This window comes from Callithrix jacchus, chromosome 2, assembly GCF_049354715.1.
Source record: "Callithrix jacchus isolate 240 chromosome 2, calJac240_pri, whole genome shotgun sequence".
Taxonomy (NCBI): Eukaryota; Metazoa; Chordata; class Mammalia; order Primates; family Cebidae; genus Callithrix; species Callithrix jacchus.
Window position 1 is genome coordinate 7,262,365 of NC_133503.1, and position 16,121 is coordinate 7,278,485.

General features: G+C 43.9%; 1 protein-coding gene across 2 annotated transcripts in view; it reads left to right on the forward strand.

Moving 5' to 3' along the window:
• The window catches only part of LOC118149171 (uncharacterized), a 300,718-nt gene that overhangs the window by 228,501 nt on the left and 56,096 nt on the right, over positions 1-16,121 (forward strand). For both annotated transcript variants that reach the window (XR_013528662.1, XM_078354318.1), the window contains exon 12: positions 8,624-8,761. The gene's annotated coding sequence lies outside the window, so the exon portion shown is untranslated. The remainder of the gene's footprint in view (positions 1-8,623; positions 8,762-16,121) is intronic.

Sequence of the window (16,121 nt, forward strand, 5' to 3'; positions counted from 1 at the left end):
ATCCCTTCCTAACGAATCTTGTCGCTTTATAGCTCCTCTACTACATTATTTAACCTCACTTTCCTCATCTGTGAAATGGGAATAATGGTAGTGCCTACCATAGAGGGAATCTGGGAGGCTGAAGTCCACATGGGATAATTCAGAGGATGCAGTAAGATAACCCTTGCAAAATGTTTAGCTGAGTATCTGCACATGGAAGCACTGTCTGTATTAGCTACTCATGTTTTTTATTGTTGTGATTATTCTTTCTACAGACGTCACCCAGGTTTGGTTCATTATCCTCCTAGCAAACAACTCTGTAGTGAAAGTAGTGAATGATTCTCCTGAACCTCCGACCTTTTCTCAAATACCTCTAAGCTCTCTTCCACTTTCTTTCTCATTGACATTCTTCCTTCTTATGGAGTGATCAAGCAATTGTGTAGTAAGTGATATGGTTTGGCTGTGTCCCCACCCGATTCTGATCTCAAACTGTAGCTCCCATAATTCCCATGTGTTATGGGAGGGACCTGGTGAGAGATAATTGAATCATGGGGGTGGTTTCTCCCATGCTGTTCTCATGGTAGTAAATAAGTCTTATGAGATCTGATGGCTTTATAAGGGGTTTCTGCTTTCACTTGGCTCTCATTCTGTCTCTTGCCTGCTGCCATGTAAGATGTGCCTTTCACCTTCTGCTATGATTGTGAGTTCTCCCCACTCACGTTGAACTGTGAGTTCATTAAATCTCTTTTTCTTTATAATTTACCCAGTCTCAAGTACATCTTTATCAACAGGGTGAAAACGGACTAATACACTGAGTCTACAGGAGTAAAATAAAAGCGAGATGCAATGTATTTTCTCTCTGCATTTGCAATCCATCCTCAGCCTTTGTAAAGCAAATGTTTAGGGTGGGGCTTTCTTTCACCCAAATAAATAAAAAGAGGAATTGTTTTAACACAAATGATCACTTTTACCTATTTTGGATACTGCAAGGTTTTTGTTGCTTATTTTTGTGAGATAGGATCTTGCTCTGTTGCCCAGGCTGGAGTGCAGTGCTATGATCATAGCTCACTGCAGCCTCCAACTTGTAGGCTTAAGTGATCCTCCCACCTTAGCCTCCCAAGTAGCTAGGGCTACAGGCATATGCCACCACACCTGGCTGATTTTTTTTTAATTTCTTGTAAAAACGGGGTCTTGCTAATTTGCCCAGGGTAGTCTCAAACTTCGGACCTCAAGCAATCCTGCCACCTCAGCCTCCCAAAGCATTGGGATTATAGGTGTGAGCCACCTCACCCAGCTGGTACTACAAGTTCTTAAGAACATGCTGTAGGGAATCCAGCCCTGGCTAGCATATGCAGTGTAACTATTTGGTGCTATCTGGTGACCCGATGCAGTTCAGTGCCCTCGTGCCTGAGGGTCTGTCTGTGAGCAGCTGATGACAAGCCAGCTCTGAGATTTTCTTTTACCTCCTTGTTGAGGAAGTGACAACACTCTGAAGATGTACTCTGTGCTCGTTGCTTTCGGTGTGTTGCTTCTCCATCTTATCAATAAGCTCGATTGGGTGCAGTGGCTCACACCTGTAATCCCAGCACTTTGGGAGGCGGAGGCAGAGGTGGGTAGATCACCTGAGGTCAGGAGTCTGGTCAACATGGCAAAACCTTGTCTCTACTAAAAATACAAAAATTATCCTGGCATGGTGGCATGCACCTGTAGTCCCAGCTACTTGGGAGGCTGAGACAGGAAAATCACTTGAACCTGAGAGGTGGAATTTGCAGTGAGCTGAGATGAGGCCACTGTATTCTAGCCTGGGTGACAGAGTGAGACTCCATCTCAAAAAAAAGAAAAGAAGCCTGTAACATAAACATATTGCAGTAGATTTCGCACTTTAGACCTTAAGCATTTTTCTGCATGATTTTCAGCATACTGAAGATCTGTATTCACTAACTCAAAGCATATTTTTATTGAGTGTCTCTGTTATGTACAGAATCTCAATGAGCAAAAAAGAAAAGGCACACTGAAAAATGAAGCATTTTGCAAAAAGATGATTTATTTTGGACAAAGATAAAGATTAAAAGATACTTTTGGATTCTGCAAGTTGGTTTTTTGTTTTTTTTTTTGAGACAGGGTCTCACTCTGTTTCCCAGGCTGGAGTGCAGTGGTGTCATCAGAGCTCACTGCAGCCTTGAACTCCTGGGCTCAAGCAGTCCTCCTGCCTCAGCCTCCAGAGTAGCAGAGACTGTTCTCACTGTCCCTCCCAATTTGGGCAGAAAGGAAATTGATGATGACAATCTTTTGTATGATATGTTGACCATGTGTGTATGTGTGTGGAGGGAGGGGGTGGGAGGAGGCCCCCGGTGGGATCTTAATTGCAGACAGTACATATATTATTAGATAACTGAAAACAATGCCCATATCCCTTATTCCAACTTTAGTCTTTATTTTTAATCCTCAAAAATTTCCCCACAAATTATTAATACAGTCAGTAAAGAAAGAATGGAAGAATGGGCTATACCTGTCTGGTACTGGTCAACTTGATTCAGAAAGTCTGTCCATGTTTGCCTGAAATTGATGGCATTACAGAGCCATGCTCGGTTCCTGCACTTTGCCACTTCCCTTCACGACAGTAAAACCTCAGAGCCTCTCCCAGGGATGCACCTTGCCTCACCGTTACTCACGCGCAATTTTCTGTTGACATCCTTGGGAATTGCCTGCCATATGGCTGAAAGTGCAGTTTCGCCCTTTGCTGGTTAGCTACTCCTCACAGTAACGATTCTATTTTCCTGAGTGAATTTAATTGCGAAACAGTAAGTAATTGCCCAAGTTGGTGATAGAGAAAGGTTTTGGTGGCTCACTGGGGAATTCCCTCTCCATTAAGAGTTCGTGTGTACAGGACAGGAAGGTGATGCTTCCTGCATTCTATGCAGTGACTGAAACCTTATTAGAAGTCCTTTTTGCAAGTCTCTAGCTCTAGACCCCTCATCGAGAGTGTGTGAGGAACCGGGTGATGGCCTGGAGATGGATCTGGTGCTATTGATGGTGCTTCATTTGCAGAAGAAGGAGCTGAGTGGAGATTTTTAAAGATTCACAGAGGGCCCAAGTATACCATAGGGACCAGGTTATATAAATTCGGGTCCTCAAGAGACCCTCATCTACCTAGCGGTAATAGTAGCTGTAGCCCAAAACTATCTCTGGTTAACTGGACTGCTTTTTGAATAATCTAGCTTTTGGTATTTATGATCTATATCTATTAGAGCATTATAACTATTATACAGTTAACTCACATATTTATGATATGTTTATATTATTATTATCACATTTTGTTGAGACGGAGTCTTGCTCTGTTGCCCAGGCTGATGTGTGGTGGCAGTCATAGCACATGGCAGCCTTGAACTCCTGGGCTGAAGAGACCCTCCTGTATCTCAGCTTTCTGAGTAGCTGGAACAACAGGCACGCACCACCCACATAGCTAATATGGTATTTTTTATTTTTTTGTAGAGAAAGGGTCTTGCTCTGCTGCCCAGGCTTGTCTCAAACTCTCATCTTCAAGCAATCCTTCTGCCTAAAGCATTGGGATTACAGGCATGAACCACTGCACCTGACTGGCACTAAAGTTTTTAACAACATGCTATAGAGAATCCAGCCCTGGCTAGCACATGCAATAGAACTATTTGGGACTGTCTGGTAACCCCATGCCAGTTCAACGCCCTTGTGCCTGAGGGTCAGTCTGTAAGAGGCTGATGACAAGCCAGCTCTGAGATTTTCTTTTACCTCCTTTTGCTTCTTTTACCTCCAGCTGTAATCACAGTTATGATCCAGTTCTAGATAATTGTCCTCCCACTCAAGGTATATTTTGTGAAAACAGCCACAGTGACCAGGCTAGCTCTCCAGGGTTTCTTTTGCATCCTGGTCACGGTGTACCAAACCTCCACAGCAGGCTTGTTCTGTAGTTCTTATGCCCCCAGCTCTGCTGGGTCTTGTTGTCGGTAATGAGTGATACAGACTCAGCTTCTCTCAGTCATTCAAAACCATGGAAAAATACCAGGGACTGCATGAGAAAGTATTTATTGTGCAGCGCTGTCCTGGGAAGCCCCGGCTATGGGCAAGGGAAGAGGTAAGAAATGTGGTCATAACCAAGAAGCTTTAGTTTTGGACTAAGGGAGGTGGGAACATTCCACCACCCAAGAGAAAATAAATGGATCATGGGAGGGGTGCAGTGGGTCGGGGAGAGCTGAGAAAGTGGAGGTAAGGGCGGACTCCAAGGGTTTCTGTTTGTGTGTCTGCGCCTGCCTGGGTGTCCAGGTGGGGGACTGGGAGGGCGCCGTGTACAAGGGTGGGAGAGAAGTGGTAAGAGCCCTGTGTGAAAATCTGTGCTGTGAGGTTAGGACACCCTGGGGAGGCCTTAGCCTGCTTTCTGCTTTCTCTTCCCGTAATGCTAAGCTTGGCCGGCTTGGCTTTGCACCCATCAGCACCGATGTTGGAGCCCTGGTAAGGTAATTAACAGTCAGACGTCTGATGCTAAAATATGTAGAATCTTGCAGGCTGCTGGAGTGGACTGCTTTCGGGGGTTGCCGCTTCTCTTGGAAACAACCAGCTGTTCTCTCTGCTCACAGAAAACAGAACAAGATGAGGGCTTAGAGGAGAGAAAGAGGGATTTACTCGGATTTGAGGAAGGATTTCCTGGCTGTGAAAACACAAAAGGAAATATGATCTTTGGGATGAGATTGCCGGCAAGAGATCTGAAATCTCTTTCCTTCCGGTAATTTTAAATGAGGAGAGCAGCCTCAAGAGTGATTTGCCTTAAAGGGGCTGTTTTCCAGATAAAGGGACACAGTCTACTGATTCACCCCATGAATATGACCATTCCAACTCCCCCAGTAAAAAGAAGAGTGTCAGGAAAATCGGGTTTCATTTCCCACCTTGTTTGCATGTATTGTACATAAAACCAGCCATATCCAATGTTTTGCTTCAACATTGGAAATGATGAGTTAGCACTCGAGTGAGTATTGATAGACATCAGTCGTTGCTAGATGGGGGAAAATGTCGTGCTGACTTATACTATAGAGATTAAAAAAAAACAGTATTTGTTAACTTGGCCAAATTCTTGTGACTATATGACCCCCAAATGATCCAACTGATGGCATGTTTTGTAGAAGATTACAAGCCAGGAGAGCATTGTTCAAGTCCTGTCTTAACTTTTTGGAGTCTTGATTCTATCATCTGAATTACAGGAATAATTGTTTCCTTTTTTTTTTCCACTTCAAAGAGTTTTGTAAAGACCTAATATGATAATGTAAGTGGAGATTTCTGAAAACGAGAAAGGATGGGTGAAGTGGGTATTAAGATGAACACCTTTTTCATTCTTCCTTTTATTCAAACAGTGGAGCACACTCGTCGTCTTGAGTGGTATTTGTGGAATTACAGGTGAGGGGAACCTTCAAATGAGTTAGGGAGTGTATAAATGCCTGTTGAATCTGAACTCAATGCTGTTTCAACATGGAATTCAATAAAGTATTCCTTTATTTATGGTAAAATATTCTGTGAACTGTGAAGCACTCTTCAAATTTAAAACATTATTAGAATCCTAATAGTAGCAGGATTTATTGTATTGAAAGGCAGTCTAGTGTGGGGGTAAAAACGGAGAACTTGGATCCAGACTTGCTTGGTTCTATTCTGCTTTGATATGTCCTGGCTCTATGATTTGAGATATATAACCGCCTTATGTCATTTTTTCCTCATTTCCAAAATAAAGACAATCCTCATGCCAACCTGATAGGGTTGTCGTGAGAATTTAGTGTCTTTTAAACATTGTGAGAATTTAGCGTGTTTTACTATTTAAAAAGCAGTCCCAGTCTGTGCTCAGTACATAGTAATGATTGTGACAAGAAGTACTACAAAGAAATGATAATAAAATCTTTGGGTTCCTTGCCTCAGAACACCAAGTGACCATATAATGAGCTGCTAGGTTAACATCTATCCTTTTCTTTAATGGAGATCATGTACAATCATGTTATGAATTGTGGAAATTGGCTCAGTGCATTAATCCAAAGATATGCTATACATGTTGTTTATTTCTTAAAAGATTTTTAAATTGAAATAAAAATCACATACCATAAAATTCATCCCCACAAGCACAATTTACATTTGCATGCATGTGTCTTTGTGATAGAACAATTTCTATTCCTCTGGGTAGATACCCAGTAATAGGATTGCTGGCTCAAATGGTAGTTCCACTTTAAGTTCTTTGAGAAACTACCACACTGCTTTCCAGAGTGGATGAACTAAGTTACATTCCTTCCAGCAGTGTATAAGCATTCCCTTTTCTCTGCAACATCACGAGCATCTGTATTTTTTGACTTTTTACTAATAGTCATTCTGAGTGGTGTGAGACGGTTTCACTGTGGTTTTGATATACCATTTCCTAATGATCAGTGATATTGAGCATTTTGTCATATGCTTGTTGGCTGCATGTATATCTTCTTTTGATAAGTGTCTGTTCATGTCATTTGCACATTTTTTAATGTGGTTGTTTTTTACTTGTTGATTTGTCTAAATTTCTTATAGATTCTGGATATTAGACCTTTGTTGGGTGCATGCATAGTTTGCAAATACTTTCTCCCATTCTTTGCATATGGACACAAAGAAGGGAACAATAAACACTGGGGCCTATTTGAGGGTAGAGGTGGGTGGGAGGATGAAGATTGGAAAATTACCTATTAGGTAATATGTTGATTACCTGGTGATATGGTTTGGCTCTGTGTCCTCACCCAAATCTCATCTTGAATTATACTCCCGTAATTCCCACGTGTGACTGTTTGCTTTCAAGTTTACTCCCCACTCTTCTCCAGCTCTGCTCTGGGTAACAAGGGACTGACCCTTGAAAACTACATTTCCCAGGCTCCCTTGCAAGCTAGCTTCCTGCTAGATTTGGCGAATGGGAGGCAGTGAGCAGTGCACTATTGGAAGTTGTTTCCTATCAGTGGGCTTGCCTGGTTCCTTTGTCTCTTGTTTTCTGCTTGGGTTGGCCAATGGGAAGAGCAGGTGGGAGATGGGAGGGCAGGAGGAGAGGTCCAGCCATTTCTTCCCTGTTCTTCTTGCCAGTGCTCCGAGCTCTTACCAGGCTACCTCTCTTCCATAGCTCTCTGGTCACACCATTTCCTGCTCTTGCCCCTTCAGCCTTAGGGGTAGTAACAGTTCTCTCCTCTAGCTAGTCTCTGGGAGCTGCACTATCTTGTTTGTTTTTTTTAATCCCACCCAAAAGTCCCTAAATATTGCCTTCATTGAAGTCTCTTCATTTGAACCACTGGAAGTGGGCAGAGGGAGTGAATTGTCTTTCCTACCAGGACCCTGGTAGGAGTGATAGCTAATAGCCAACCTTCATGTATCGCTTTCATGATTTTTGTCATATCTGCATGATACTTGGGGTATTGCTTATTTACTTTTTCTAAAGTCACTTCACTTTTGTTTTTTACAAATGACTATAGCATTACCCTAAACTGTAATATACAAGAAATCCTGGGTTTGGCATGAAAGTAATACTTTATCGTAATACTCATTCAAACACATACAGGCCAGGCATGGTGGTTCACACCTGTAATCCCAGAACTTTAGGAGGCCAAGGTGGGCAGATCACCTGAGGTTAGGAGTTCGAGACTAGCCTGGTCAACTTGGTGAGACACTGTCTCTACTAAAAAATACAAAAATTTGCTCAGTGTGGTGGTGTGTGCCTGTAATCCCAGCTAATCGGGAGACTGAGGCAGGAGAATTGTTTGAATCTGGGAAGCAGAGGTGGCAGTGAGCTAAAATGGTGCCACTGCACTCCAGCCTGGGCAATAGAGTGAGACCCTGTCTCAAAAACAAAACAAAACAAAACAAAAAAACACATACGGGCTGGGCACAGTGGCTCACACCTATAATCCCAGTACTTTGGGAGGTCAAGGCAGGTGAATCACCTTAGATTGGAAGTTCGAGACCAGTTTGGCCAACATGGTGAAACCTGGTATCTACTAAAAATACAAAAAAATTAGCCAGATGTGGTGTTGGTACACACCTGTAAGTCCAGCTACTTGGCAGGCTTAGGCAGTAACGGCTTGAACCCGGGAGGCAGAGGTTGCAGTAAGCCGTGATTGTGCCACTGTACTTCAGCCTGATTGAGAGAATGAGACTGTCTCAAAAACAAAATGAAACAAACAAACAAACAAACAAACCCATATACATAACTCTAAAAAGAAGCAATACCTGGTTCCCTTATCAATCATGTTTCATTGACTTGATGATCTCTTAGATCCCTTTCATCTCAGACAAGCTGTGATTCTGGATAAACTTTACCCAGACTGAGACTTTGCTGCTTGTTTTAAGTCAAAAGCATCTCGGTGGTTTATAGATTCAAATTGTTTTCTTTCAGCTGTATCACTGCAGTAAACAGAAATGAGGAAAATAGTTCTCCTCTTTATTCTTGCACTGATGAAAAGCTTCTAAGTGCTACCAAATGTGGAAAAATCATTTGGGCTTTCATGGTATTGTTGGACAAAGAATGAAGATAAATCTGTTTTTTTGTAAGATGAAATTTTCTTTCCTCAAGTGGCCCTGGCATGAGGGGTTTCTGAGGGAGGAAGCAGCATAGAAACTTAACTAATTGTATTCACTGCAGCAGAGGGACCCAGATTCCATAAACACTGCTGGCAGAGAGGTGTAGTGTGGCACTCAGAGGTGTACAGATCCTGGCAGACGATGTCTTGAGGACAAAGAGCTTTTTAAAGAACTGGGCCATGAGGAGACGCCATTAAAGGTCAGTCCATAGCTGGGATGTTACTTTCCTAGATCTTCCTTTTGACTTTGGCTTCTGAGCTCCAAGAATCCTGAATCTACCTCTTCCTACTTTCATGATCTCCCTTCAGCACTCATTTAACACACGGGTTCCTGCATACTTTGGTGTATACCATTAAATCTAGGGTGTATTACTAAGACTACATTTTGCATGCATCAGTCTCCTGGGGGGCTCGTTAAGACATACCTTGCTGACTGGGTGAGATGTTTCACACCTGCAATCCCAGAGCTTTGAGAGGCTGAGATGGGAGGATCATTTGAGGCCATGAATTAGAGACCCATCTGGGCAACATAATGAGACTCCTGTTTCTACAAAAAAACTAAAAAGAACAAAAAATTAGGCAGTCACGATAGCATGAATTTGTAGTCTTGGCTACTTGGGAGGCCAAGAAGGGAGGATTGTTTGAGGCCAGGAGTTTGAAACCAGCCCGGGCAATCTAGTGAGACCCCAGTTCTACAAAAAATAAGATAAAATACCTAGATGTGGTGGTACAAACCTGTGGAAAGTATCACTTGAGCCTGGGAGTTTGAGGTTGCAGTGAGGTAATGATTGCACCACTGCACTTCAGCCTCTGCAACAGAGCAAGACCCTGTTTCTAGAAAAACAAAACAAAACAAAACACAAGGTCAAGTGTGGTGGCTCACTCCCGTAACCCCAGCACTTTGGAAGGCCAAGGCAGGTGGATCACCTGAGGTCAGGAGTTCGAGACCAGCCTGGCCAACATGGTGAAACCCTGTCTGTATTAAAAATACAAAAATTAGCCAGGTGTGGTGGTGGACGCCTATAATCCCAGCACTTCGGGAGGCCAAGGCAGCTGAATCAGTTGAGGTCAGGAGTTCGAGACCAACATAGCAAAACCCCATTTATACTAAAAATACAAAAATCAGCTGGGTGTAGTGGTGTGCACCTGTAATCCCAGCTGCTCGGGAGGCTGAGGCAGGAGAATCACTTGAACGTGGGAGGTAAAGGTTGCAGTGAGCAGAGATTGTGCCACTGCACTCCAACCTGGGCAACAAAGCGAGGACTCCATCTCCAATAAATAAATAAATAAAAATCCAAGTATGTCTTCTTGTACCCAGAATGTTTGAGTCAGAAGGTCTGGAGTGAACCTGAGAATTTGCATTTCTAATTAATCCCCAGGTGATAGTGATGCTTCTGGTTGGGGGACAACAGTTAAAAATAAATTTTTTTTTTTTTTTAGAGATAAGGTCTGGCTGCGTTGTCCAGGCTGGTCTCGAACTCCTGCCTCAGCCTCCCAAAGGCCTGAAATTATAGGCTTGAACCACAATGCCTAGCCAGACTTTGAGAACCCCTGAAGTAACATGTTGAATGTCTGTTCTCTGCCCGGGAATAGAAAGATGAATAAGGCAGGATATTTCCTTTAAATTGCTTACTTGGCAAGCGATTCAAACTCTTTGAGGGTCAGCTGTCTCATCCCTAATATGAGAATAATCACACTTCCTTCACGGGGCTATTGTGAAAATTAAGTGATATTGAGTCACAGACCTTTGCTATTTTAGAAGGACACGTCTTGAAACCTTTGCAAGTTCACAATTCTGTGAATACTATTAAAACATGTAATTTTCTCCATAAAATTTAGTTAAGCATAAGTGAAAATTTTAAGTGACCCTTTCGGGCCCCTAATGATTCCCTAAATATAGGATTAAAGCAATTTATAAAGCAATTAAAATACATTCTTGCTGAAACACTCATTGAACAGTTTCAGAAATTACTTTCCCTTGATTCCTTATAGAGTATTTGGTGGCTTCAAGCAATTATCAAATTTGATATTTTACCCTTGGATTTATCTAATACTTCACTTTCTTTTTATTCCTATTATTCGTATTTGCAATTAAAAATGGGGTCTTTTTTCCCTGAAAAGATATGAGGGTCTGACGTGGTGGCTCATGCCTGTAATCTCAGCACTTTTGGAGGATGAAGTGGGAGAATTGCTTGAGCTCAGTAGTTTGAGACCAGCCTGGGCAACATAGGGAAACCTCATCTCTACAAAAATGTACAAAACTAACTGGGCATGGTGGTGTGTTCCTGTAGTCCCAGCTACTACCTGGGAGGCTGAGGTGGCAGGATCGCTTGAGCCCGGAAGGTCAAGGGTACAGGGAGCCATGGTCGCAGTCCTGCACTTCTGCCTGGGCAGTGGAGTGAGATCCAATCTCAAAAGAAAAAAAAAAAGACGTGAAATATCTTACACATTGCAAGCGCCATGACCTATTTGGCTTGATCAGAGAAAGCAACAAGTTCACATCAACTTACAGATGCTAGTGAGCCAGACCTGTTCACCAGCTATGGCATCTGTTGATGTGCCAGCCACCCTACAAGGCTACTACACCATATGACTCTCGAGGGTACTAAGCATTCTGCAGTCTTTGTCAGTCATGTGCCTTGGAGTTGCGCAAACCGGCAGGGCTACCCCTCTGTGTGGGGGTCTAATGGGGGACCTTGCTGTGTGCCTTCCGGATTATGCACGAGATTCAGAAACCAAGGTTAACTCTGCAAATGCCAAGGTGAATGTTCTGATTAGTACCTGGAGCATCCCTGACTCTCCAAACAGCCTTTATCACAGCTTCCACTTTAATGTTGGTATTTTCAGTACTAGGTCTATCCCATCTAGTCTTGGCTCTTTTTCTCTTTTTTATAGAGACAAGGTCTTGCTCTGTTGCCCAGGCTGAAGTGCAGTGGCGCGATCATAGCTCACTGCAGCCTCCCACTGCTGGTCTCAAGGGATCCTCCCACCTCAGTTTCCCAAGCAGCTGGGATTACAGGTGAGTGAGATGATGCCTGGCTAATGTTTTTTTATTTTTTTTTGTAAAGACCAGGTCTCGTTATGTTGCCCAGCCTGGTCTCAAACTCCTGGCCTTAAGTGAACCTCCAGCCTTAGCCTCTCAAAGCATCGAGATTGCAGGTGTAAGCCACTATGTCCAGCCTGGTTTTTTTTTTTTTTGAGATGGAGTCTTGCTCTGTTGCCCAGGCTGGAGTGCAGTGATGTGATGTCTGCTCACTGCAGCCTCTGCCTCCCAGGTTCAAGCAATTCTCCTGAGCCTCTTGAGTAGCTGGGGCTACAGGTGAGCACCACTACACTTGGCTAATTTTTGTATTTTTAGTAGAGACGGGGTTTCACCATGTTGGTCAGGCTGGTCTTGATCTCTTGACCTCATGATCCGCCTACTTTGGCCTCTCAAAGTGCCGGGATTACAGGCATGAGCCACTGTGCCTGGCCCAGCCTGGTTCTTAACATGCTACCCTCCTCGAGTTTCTTCTGTTGCCTTGGGTTAGCCCAGGTTTGATTGGCATTTTGGCCACCACTGCCTAATAGCACTACTTTAGACATTTGGCTGCCACAGGAAGAGGAGAAGCAGGTTGGAGTTTCAGTGCCACCTCTGCCACTTTTATTGCATGATCCAGACAAGGAGTGTAACCCCCCTGCACCCCACGATTTTCCTCCAAAAAATGGCACTCCTATGAATGGTTTGCCATTAGAAAATAAATGAAATGAGGCTGGATGTGGTGGTTTATGCCTGTGATCCCGGCACTTTGGGAGGCCAAGGCGGGCAGGATCATTGCAGGTCAGGAGTTCCAGACCAGCCTGGCCAACATAGCAAAAGCCCATCTCTACTAAAAACACAAAAATTAGTCGGGCATGGTGGCATGCACCTGTAATCCTAGCTACTCAGGAGGTTTAGGCAGGAGAACTGCTTGAACCTGGGAGGTGGAGGTTGCGGTGAGCGGAGATCACGCCACTGCACTCCGGCCTGGGTGACAGAGTGAGTGAGACTTCATCTCACACACACAAAAAAAGAAGTAGTTGTCATAGAGTCATAAGTTTATTTGTAAATTTGTTTACATTCCCTGTAAATAGATGAGCCCACTAGTTTATTTTTAGAGTATGGGATTAAAAAATGCTTTGTTAGACTTTGCTTTTCTCAGCAAAGCTGTGTTTTAATGCAGTGGCATTAGTACCAAGCAAAACACAAGTTGTTTTGTGTCTATGGAATACACTAAGAGATTTCAAGGTTCTCTATCTACTGCATCAAGCATCATGAAAACCAAGTTTAATAAAAAGTTGATTTGCTGTTTGTTAAACAATTGTCTGCTTTTTGTATTTTTTTTTCTTTTTTAGAGATGGTGTCTCACTATGTTGCCCAGGCTGGCCTGCCTCCTGAGGCAGCCAAAAGTCTAAAGGAGTGCTATTAGGCAGTGGTGGCCAAAATGCCAGTCAAACCTGGGCTCCTGGCTGGGTCTTGAACTCCTGGCCTCCAGGGATCCTCCTGCCTCAGCCTCCCATCTTGCTGGGATTACAGCATGAGCCACTGCACCCAGCTTGTCTGCTTTTTGGATGAAGGAAAATCTCTGCTCTGCTCTGGACTGAATTTCGGTTTGTGAAGCGGGCTTTGATGAGCAGCCAGGGCCCTTTGTGTCTGGGTCTCCCCCGCATCTTACTGATAATCATGTAAAAGCTCTAAACAGACTGTGCAGAGCCTGATGCCTGGAAATGGTGCTTTTTAGACCCCTTTAAGTAATTGACTGAGACAGCCAGCAGTCGCTGCTCTTATGTCTATGTCTTTGGGGTTGTTTTCCTCATGTGAATCACAGCGGTTCATTTCTAATTTGCAGGCTACCCATTTCCAGCAAGAGTCCCAGCCACATTTGAATATTCAGAAAGAACAGTGCTGTAATACAACTGTTTAAAAATTAACACACCTTTCTTGACAGTCTGAGTAGAAGCAGAGTGCTCAGTTCAAGGAAACTCCTGGACTCAGTCACCTTAGATGGTTAGTGCTAGGAGGCCTTGTAGTTCATCTCGATGCCCTCGTTCCAATTCTGTTACTTGGGGCCACCTCTGTAAGTCACATTCTACATCTCTGCAACAACTGTTCAGATATTTGAAGCCCACCATCTTACCTTCCCCATGACTTCTTAACTGAGAACACCAGTTTCTTTCTTTTCCTTTTCATTTTTTTGTAGAAACAGTCCAGGCTTGTCTCCAACTCCTGACTTCAAATGATCCTTCTGCCTCAGTTTCCCAAAGCTCCGGGATTATAGGCGTGAGCCACGCCCCCAGCCATGAGAACACCAGTTTCTAAAACAATTTCTCACACGATACTGTCTTGGTTTCCAGAACTTTCCTCCTCATTTTTCCCCAAGGTTCCCTGCATTCTTCTTAAAGTAGGGTGTTGGCCAGGCACGGTGGCTTACACCTGTAATCCCAACACTTTGGGAGGCCACGGCAGGTGGATCACTTGAGCCCAGCCGTCCTAGACCAGCCTGGGCAACATGAAGAAACCTCGTTGCTATAAAACAACAACAACAACAACGACAAAAATTAGCAGGGCGTGGTGACATATCCCTGCAGTCCCAGCTATGTGGGGGCTGAGGCAGAAGGGTCCCTTGAGCTTGGGAGTTCAAGGCTGCAGCGAGCCTTGATTGCACCCTTGCAATCCAGTCTGGGCCACAGAGTGAGAGCCAGTCTCAAAAATACATACATACGTATGTATGTAAAGTGGGGTATCTAGAAATAATCTCAATATTCCAGGTGTTGCCTTACTAGAGAAAAATCTTTTGGAAGTATGACCTCCCCAACCTTTTCTTTTTTGAAATGGAGTCTTGCTCTGTCATCAGGCTGGAGTGCAGTGGTGAGATCTCGGCTCACTGTAACCTCTGCCTCCTGGGTTCAAGCAGTTCTCCTGCCTCAGACTCCCAAGAAGCTGAGATTACAGGCACGCGCCACCATGCCCAGCTAATTTATAGTAGAGACAGGATTTCACCGTGTTGGCCAGGATGGTCTCAATCTCCTGACCTTGTGATCTGCCTGCCTCGGCCTCCCAAAGTTCTGGGGTTACAGGCGTGAGCCACTGCACCCCGCTGACCTCTCCAATCTTAAACAAAAATAAAGTAAATAAAAACAAAAATAAAATGAATTTTTAAAATCCCAAATAATATATTTATTTAGTTCTTCTCTGGCCAAATCATATCTGAAAGTATATTCACACTTGCTGTAAGAAAATGATAGCTAAGACCACATAAGATATAAAAGCTTCAGCGTGGTCAGCATCCTGGAGAATATTGTTTAGTAATACCTATGATCATAATAGTGACTGTTTATCTAGTACATGTATTTTATGTGGATTATCTTATTTAATTTTCATAATTCCACGATGTAGGTATCTGATATGGTTTGGCTCTGTGTCCCCATCCAAATTTCAAAATTTGTTTCCATAGGTTATTGGGGCCTGGATGGGAGGTGATTGGGTCATTTCTAAGAGTTTAGCACATCCCCCTAGTGCTGTCTTGTGAGAGAGTTCTTGCACAATCTGTTTTTTTTTTTTTTTTGACGGAATCTTGCTCTGTCACCCAGGCTGGAGTGCAATTGCGCGATCTCAGCTCACTGCAGCCTCTGCCTCCTGGGTTCAAGTGATTCTCCTGCCTCAGCCTCTCCCCTTACCCCCCAGTAGGTGGGACTCTAGGCATGGACCACACCAAGCTAATTTTTGTATTTTTAGTAGAGACACAGTTTCGCCATGTTGGTCAGGCTGGTCTTGAACTCCTGGCCTCAAGTGATCCACCCGCCTTGGCTTCCCAAAGTTCTGGGATTACAGGCATGAGCCACCATGCCCGGCCAAAATCTGGTTGTTTAAAAGTGTGTAACAACTCCCTCTTCTCTCTCTCTCTCTCCAAACTGCAATGGCTTACTTCTCCTTCATCGTTCCACAATCATTGTGAGTTTTCGGAGGCCTCCTAGCCATGCTTCTTGTACAGCCTGTGGAACTGTGAGCCGATTAAACCTCTTTTCTTCATAAGTTACACTGCCTCAGGTAGTTCCTTATAGCAGTGTGAAAACAGACTAACACGGTATCTATTACAAGAATGCCGGGCCGGGCGCAGTGGCTCAAGCCTGTAATCCCAGCACTTTGGGAGGCCGAGGCGGGTGGATCACGAGGTCAAGAGATTGAGACCATCCTGGTCAACATGGTGAAACCCCATCTCTACTAAAAATACAAAAAATTAGCTGGGCACGGTGGCGCGTGCCTGTAATCCCAGCTGCTCAGGAGGCTGAGGCAGGAGAATTGCCTGGACCCAGGAGGCGGAGGTTGCGGTGAGCCGAGATCACACCATTGCACTCCAGCCTGGGTAACAAGAGCGAAACTCTGTGTCAAAAAAAAAAAAGAATGCCATCAATCCCATTTTGGAGATGAGAAAACTGAGGCTCAGTGGGATTCAGTCACAGGCCCCAAATCTACCAGCTAGTAAGTGCAGGATCAAAAGCCTGTATACTTTCCTTTTTTCAAAAAATTTATTTCCATAGGTT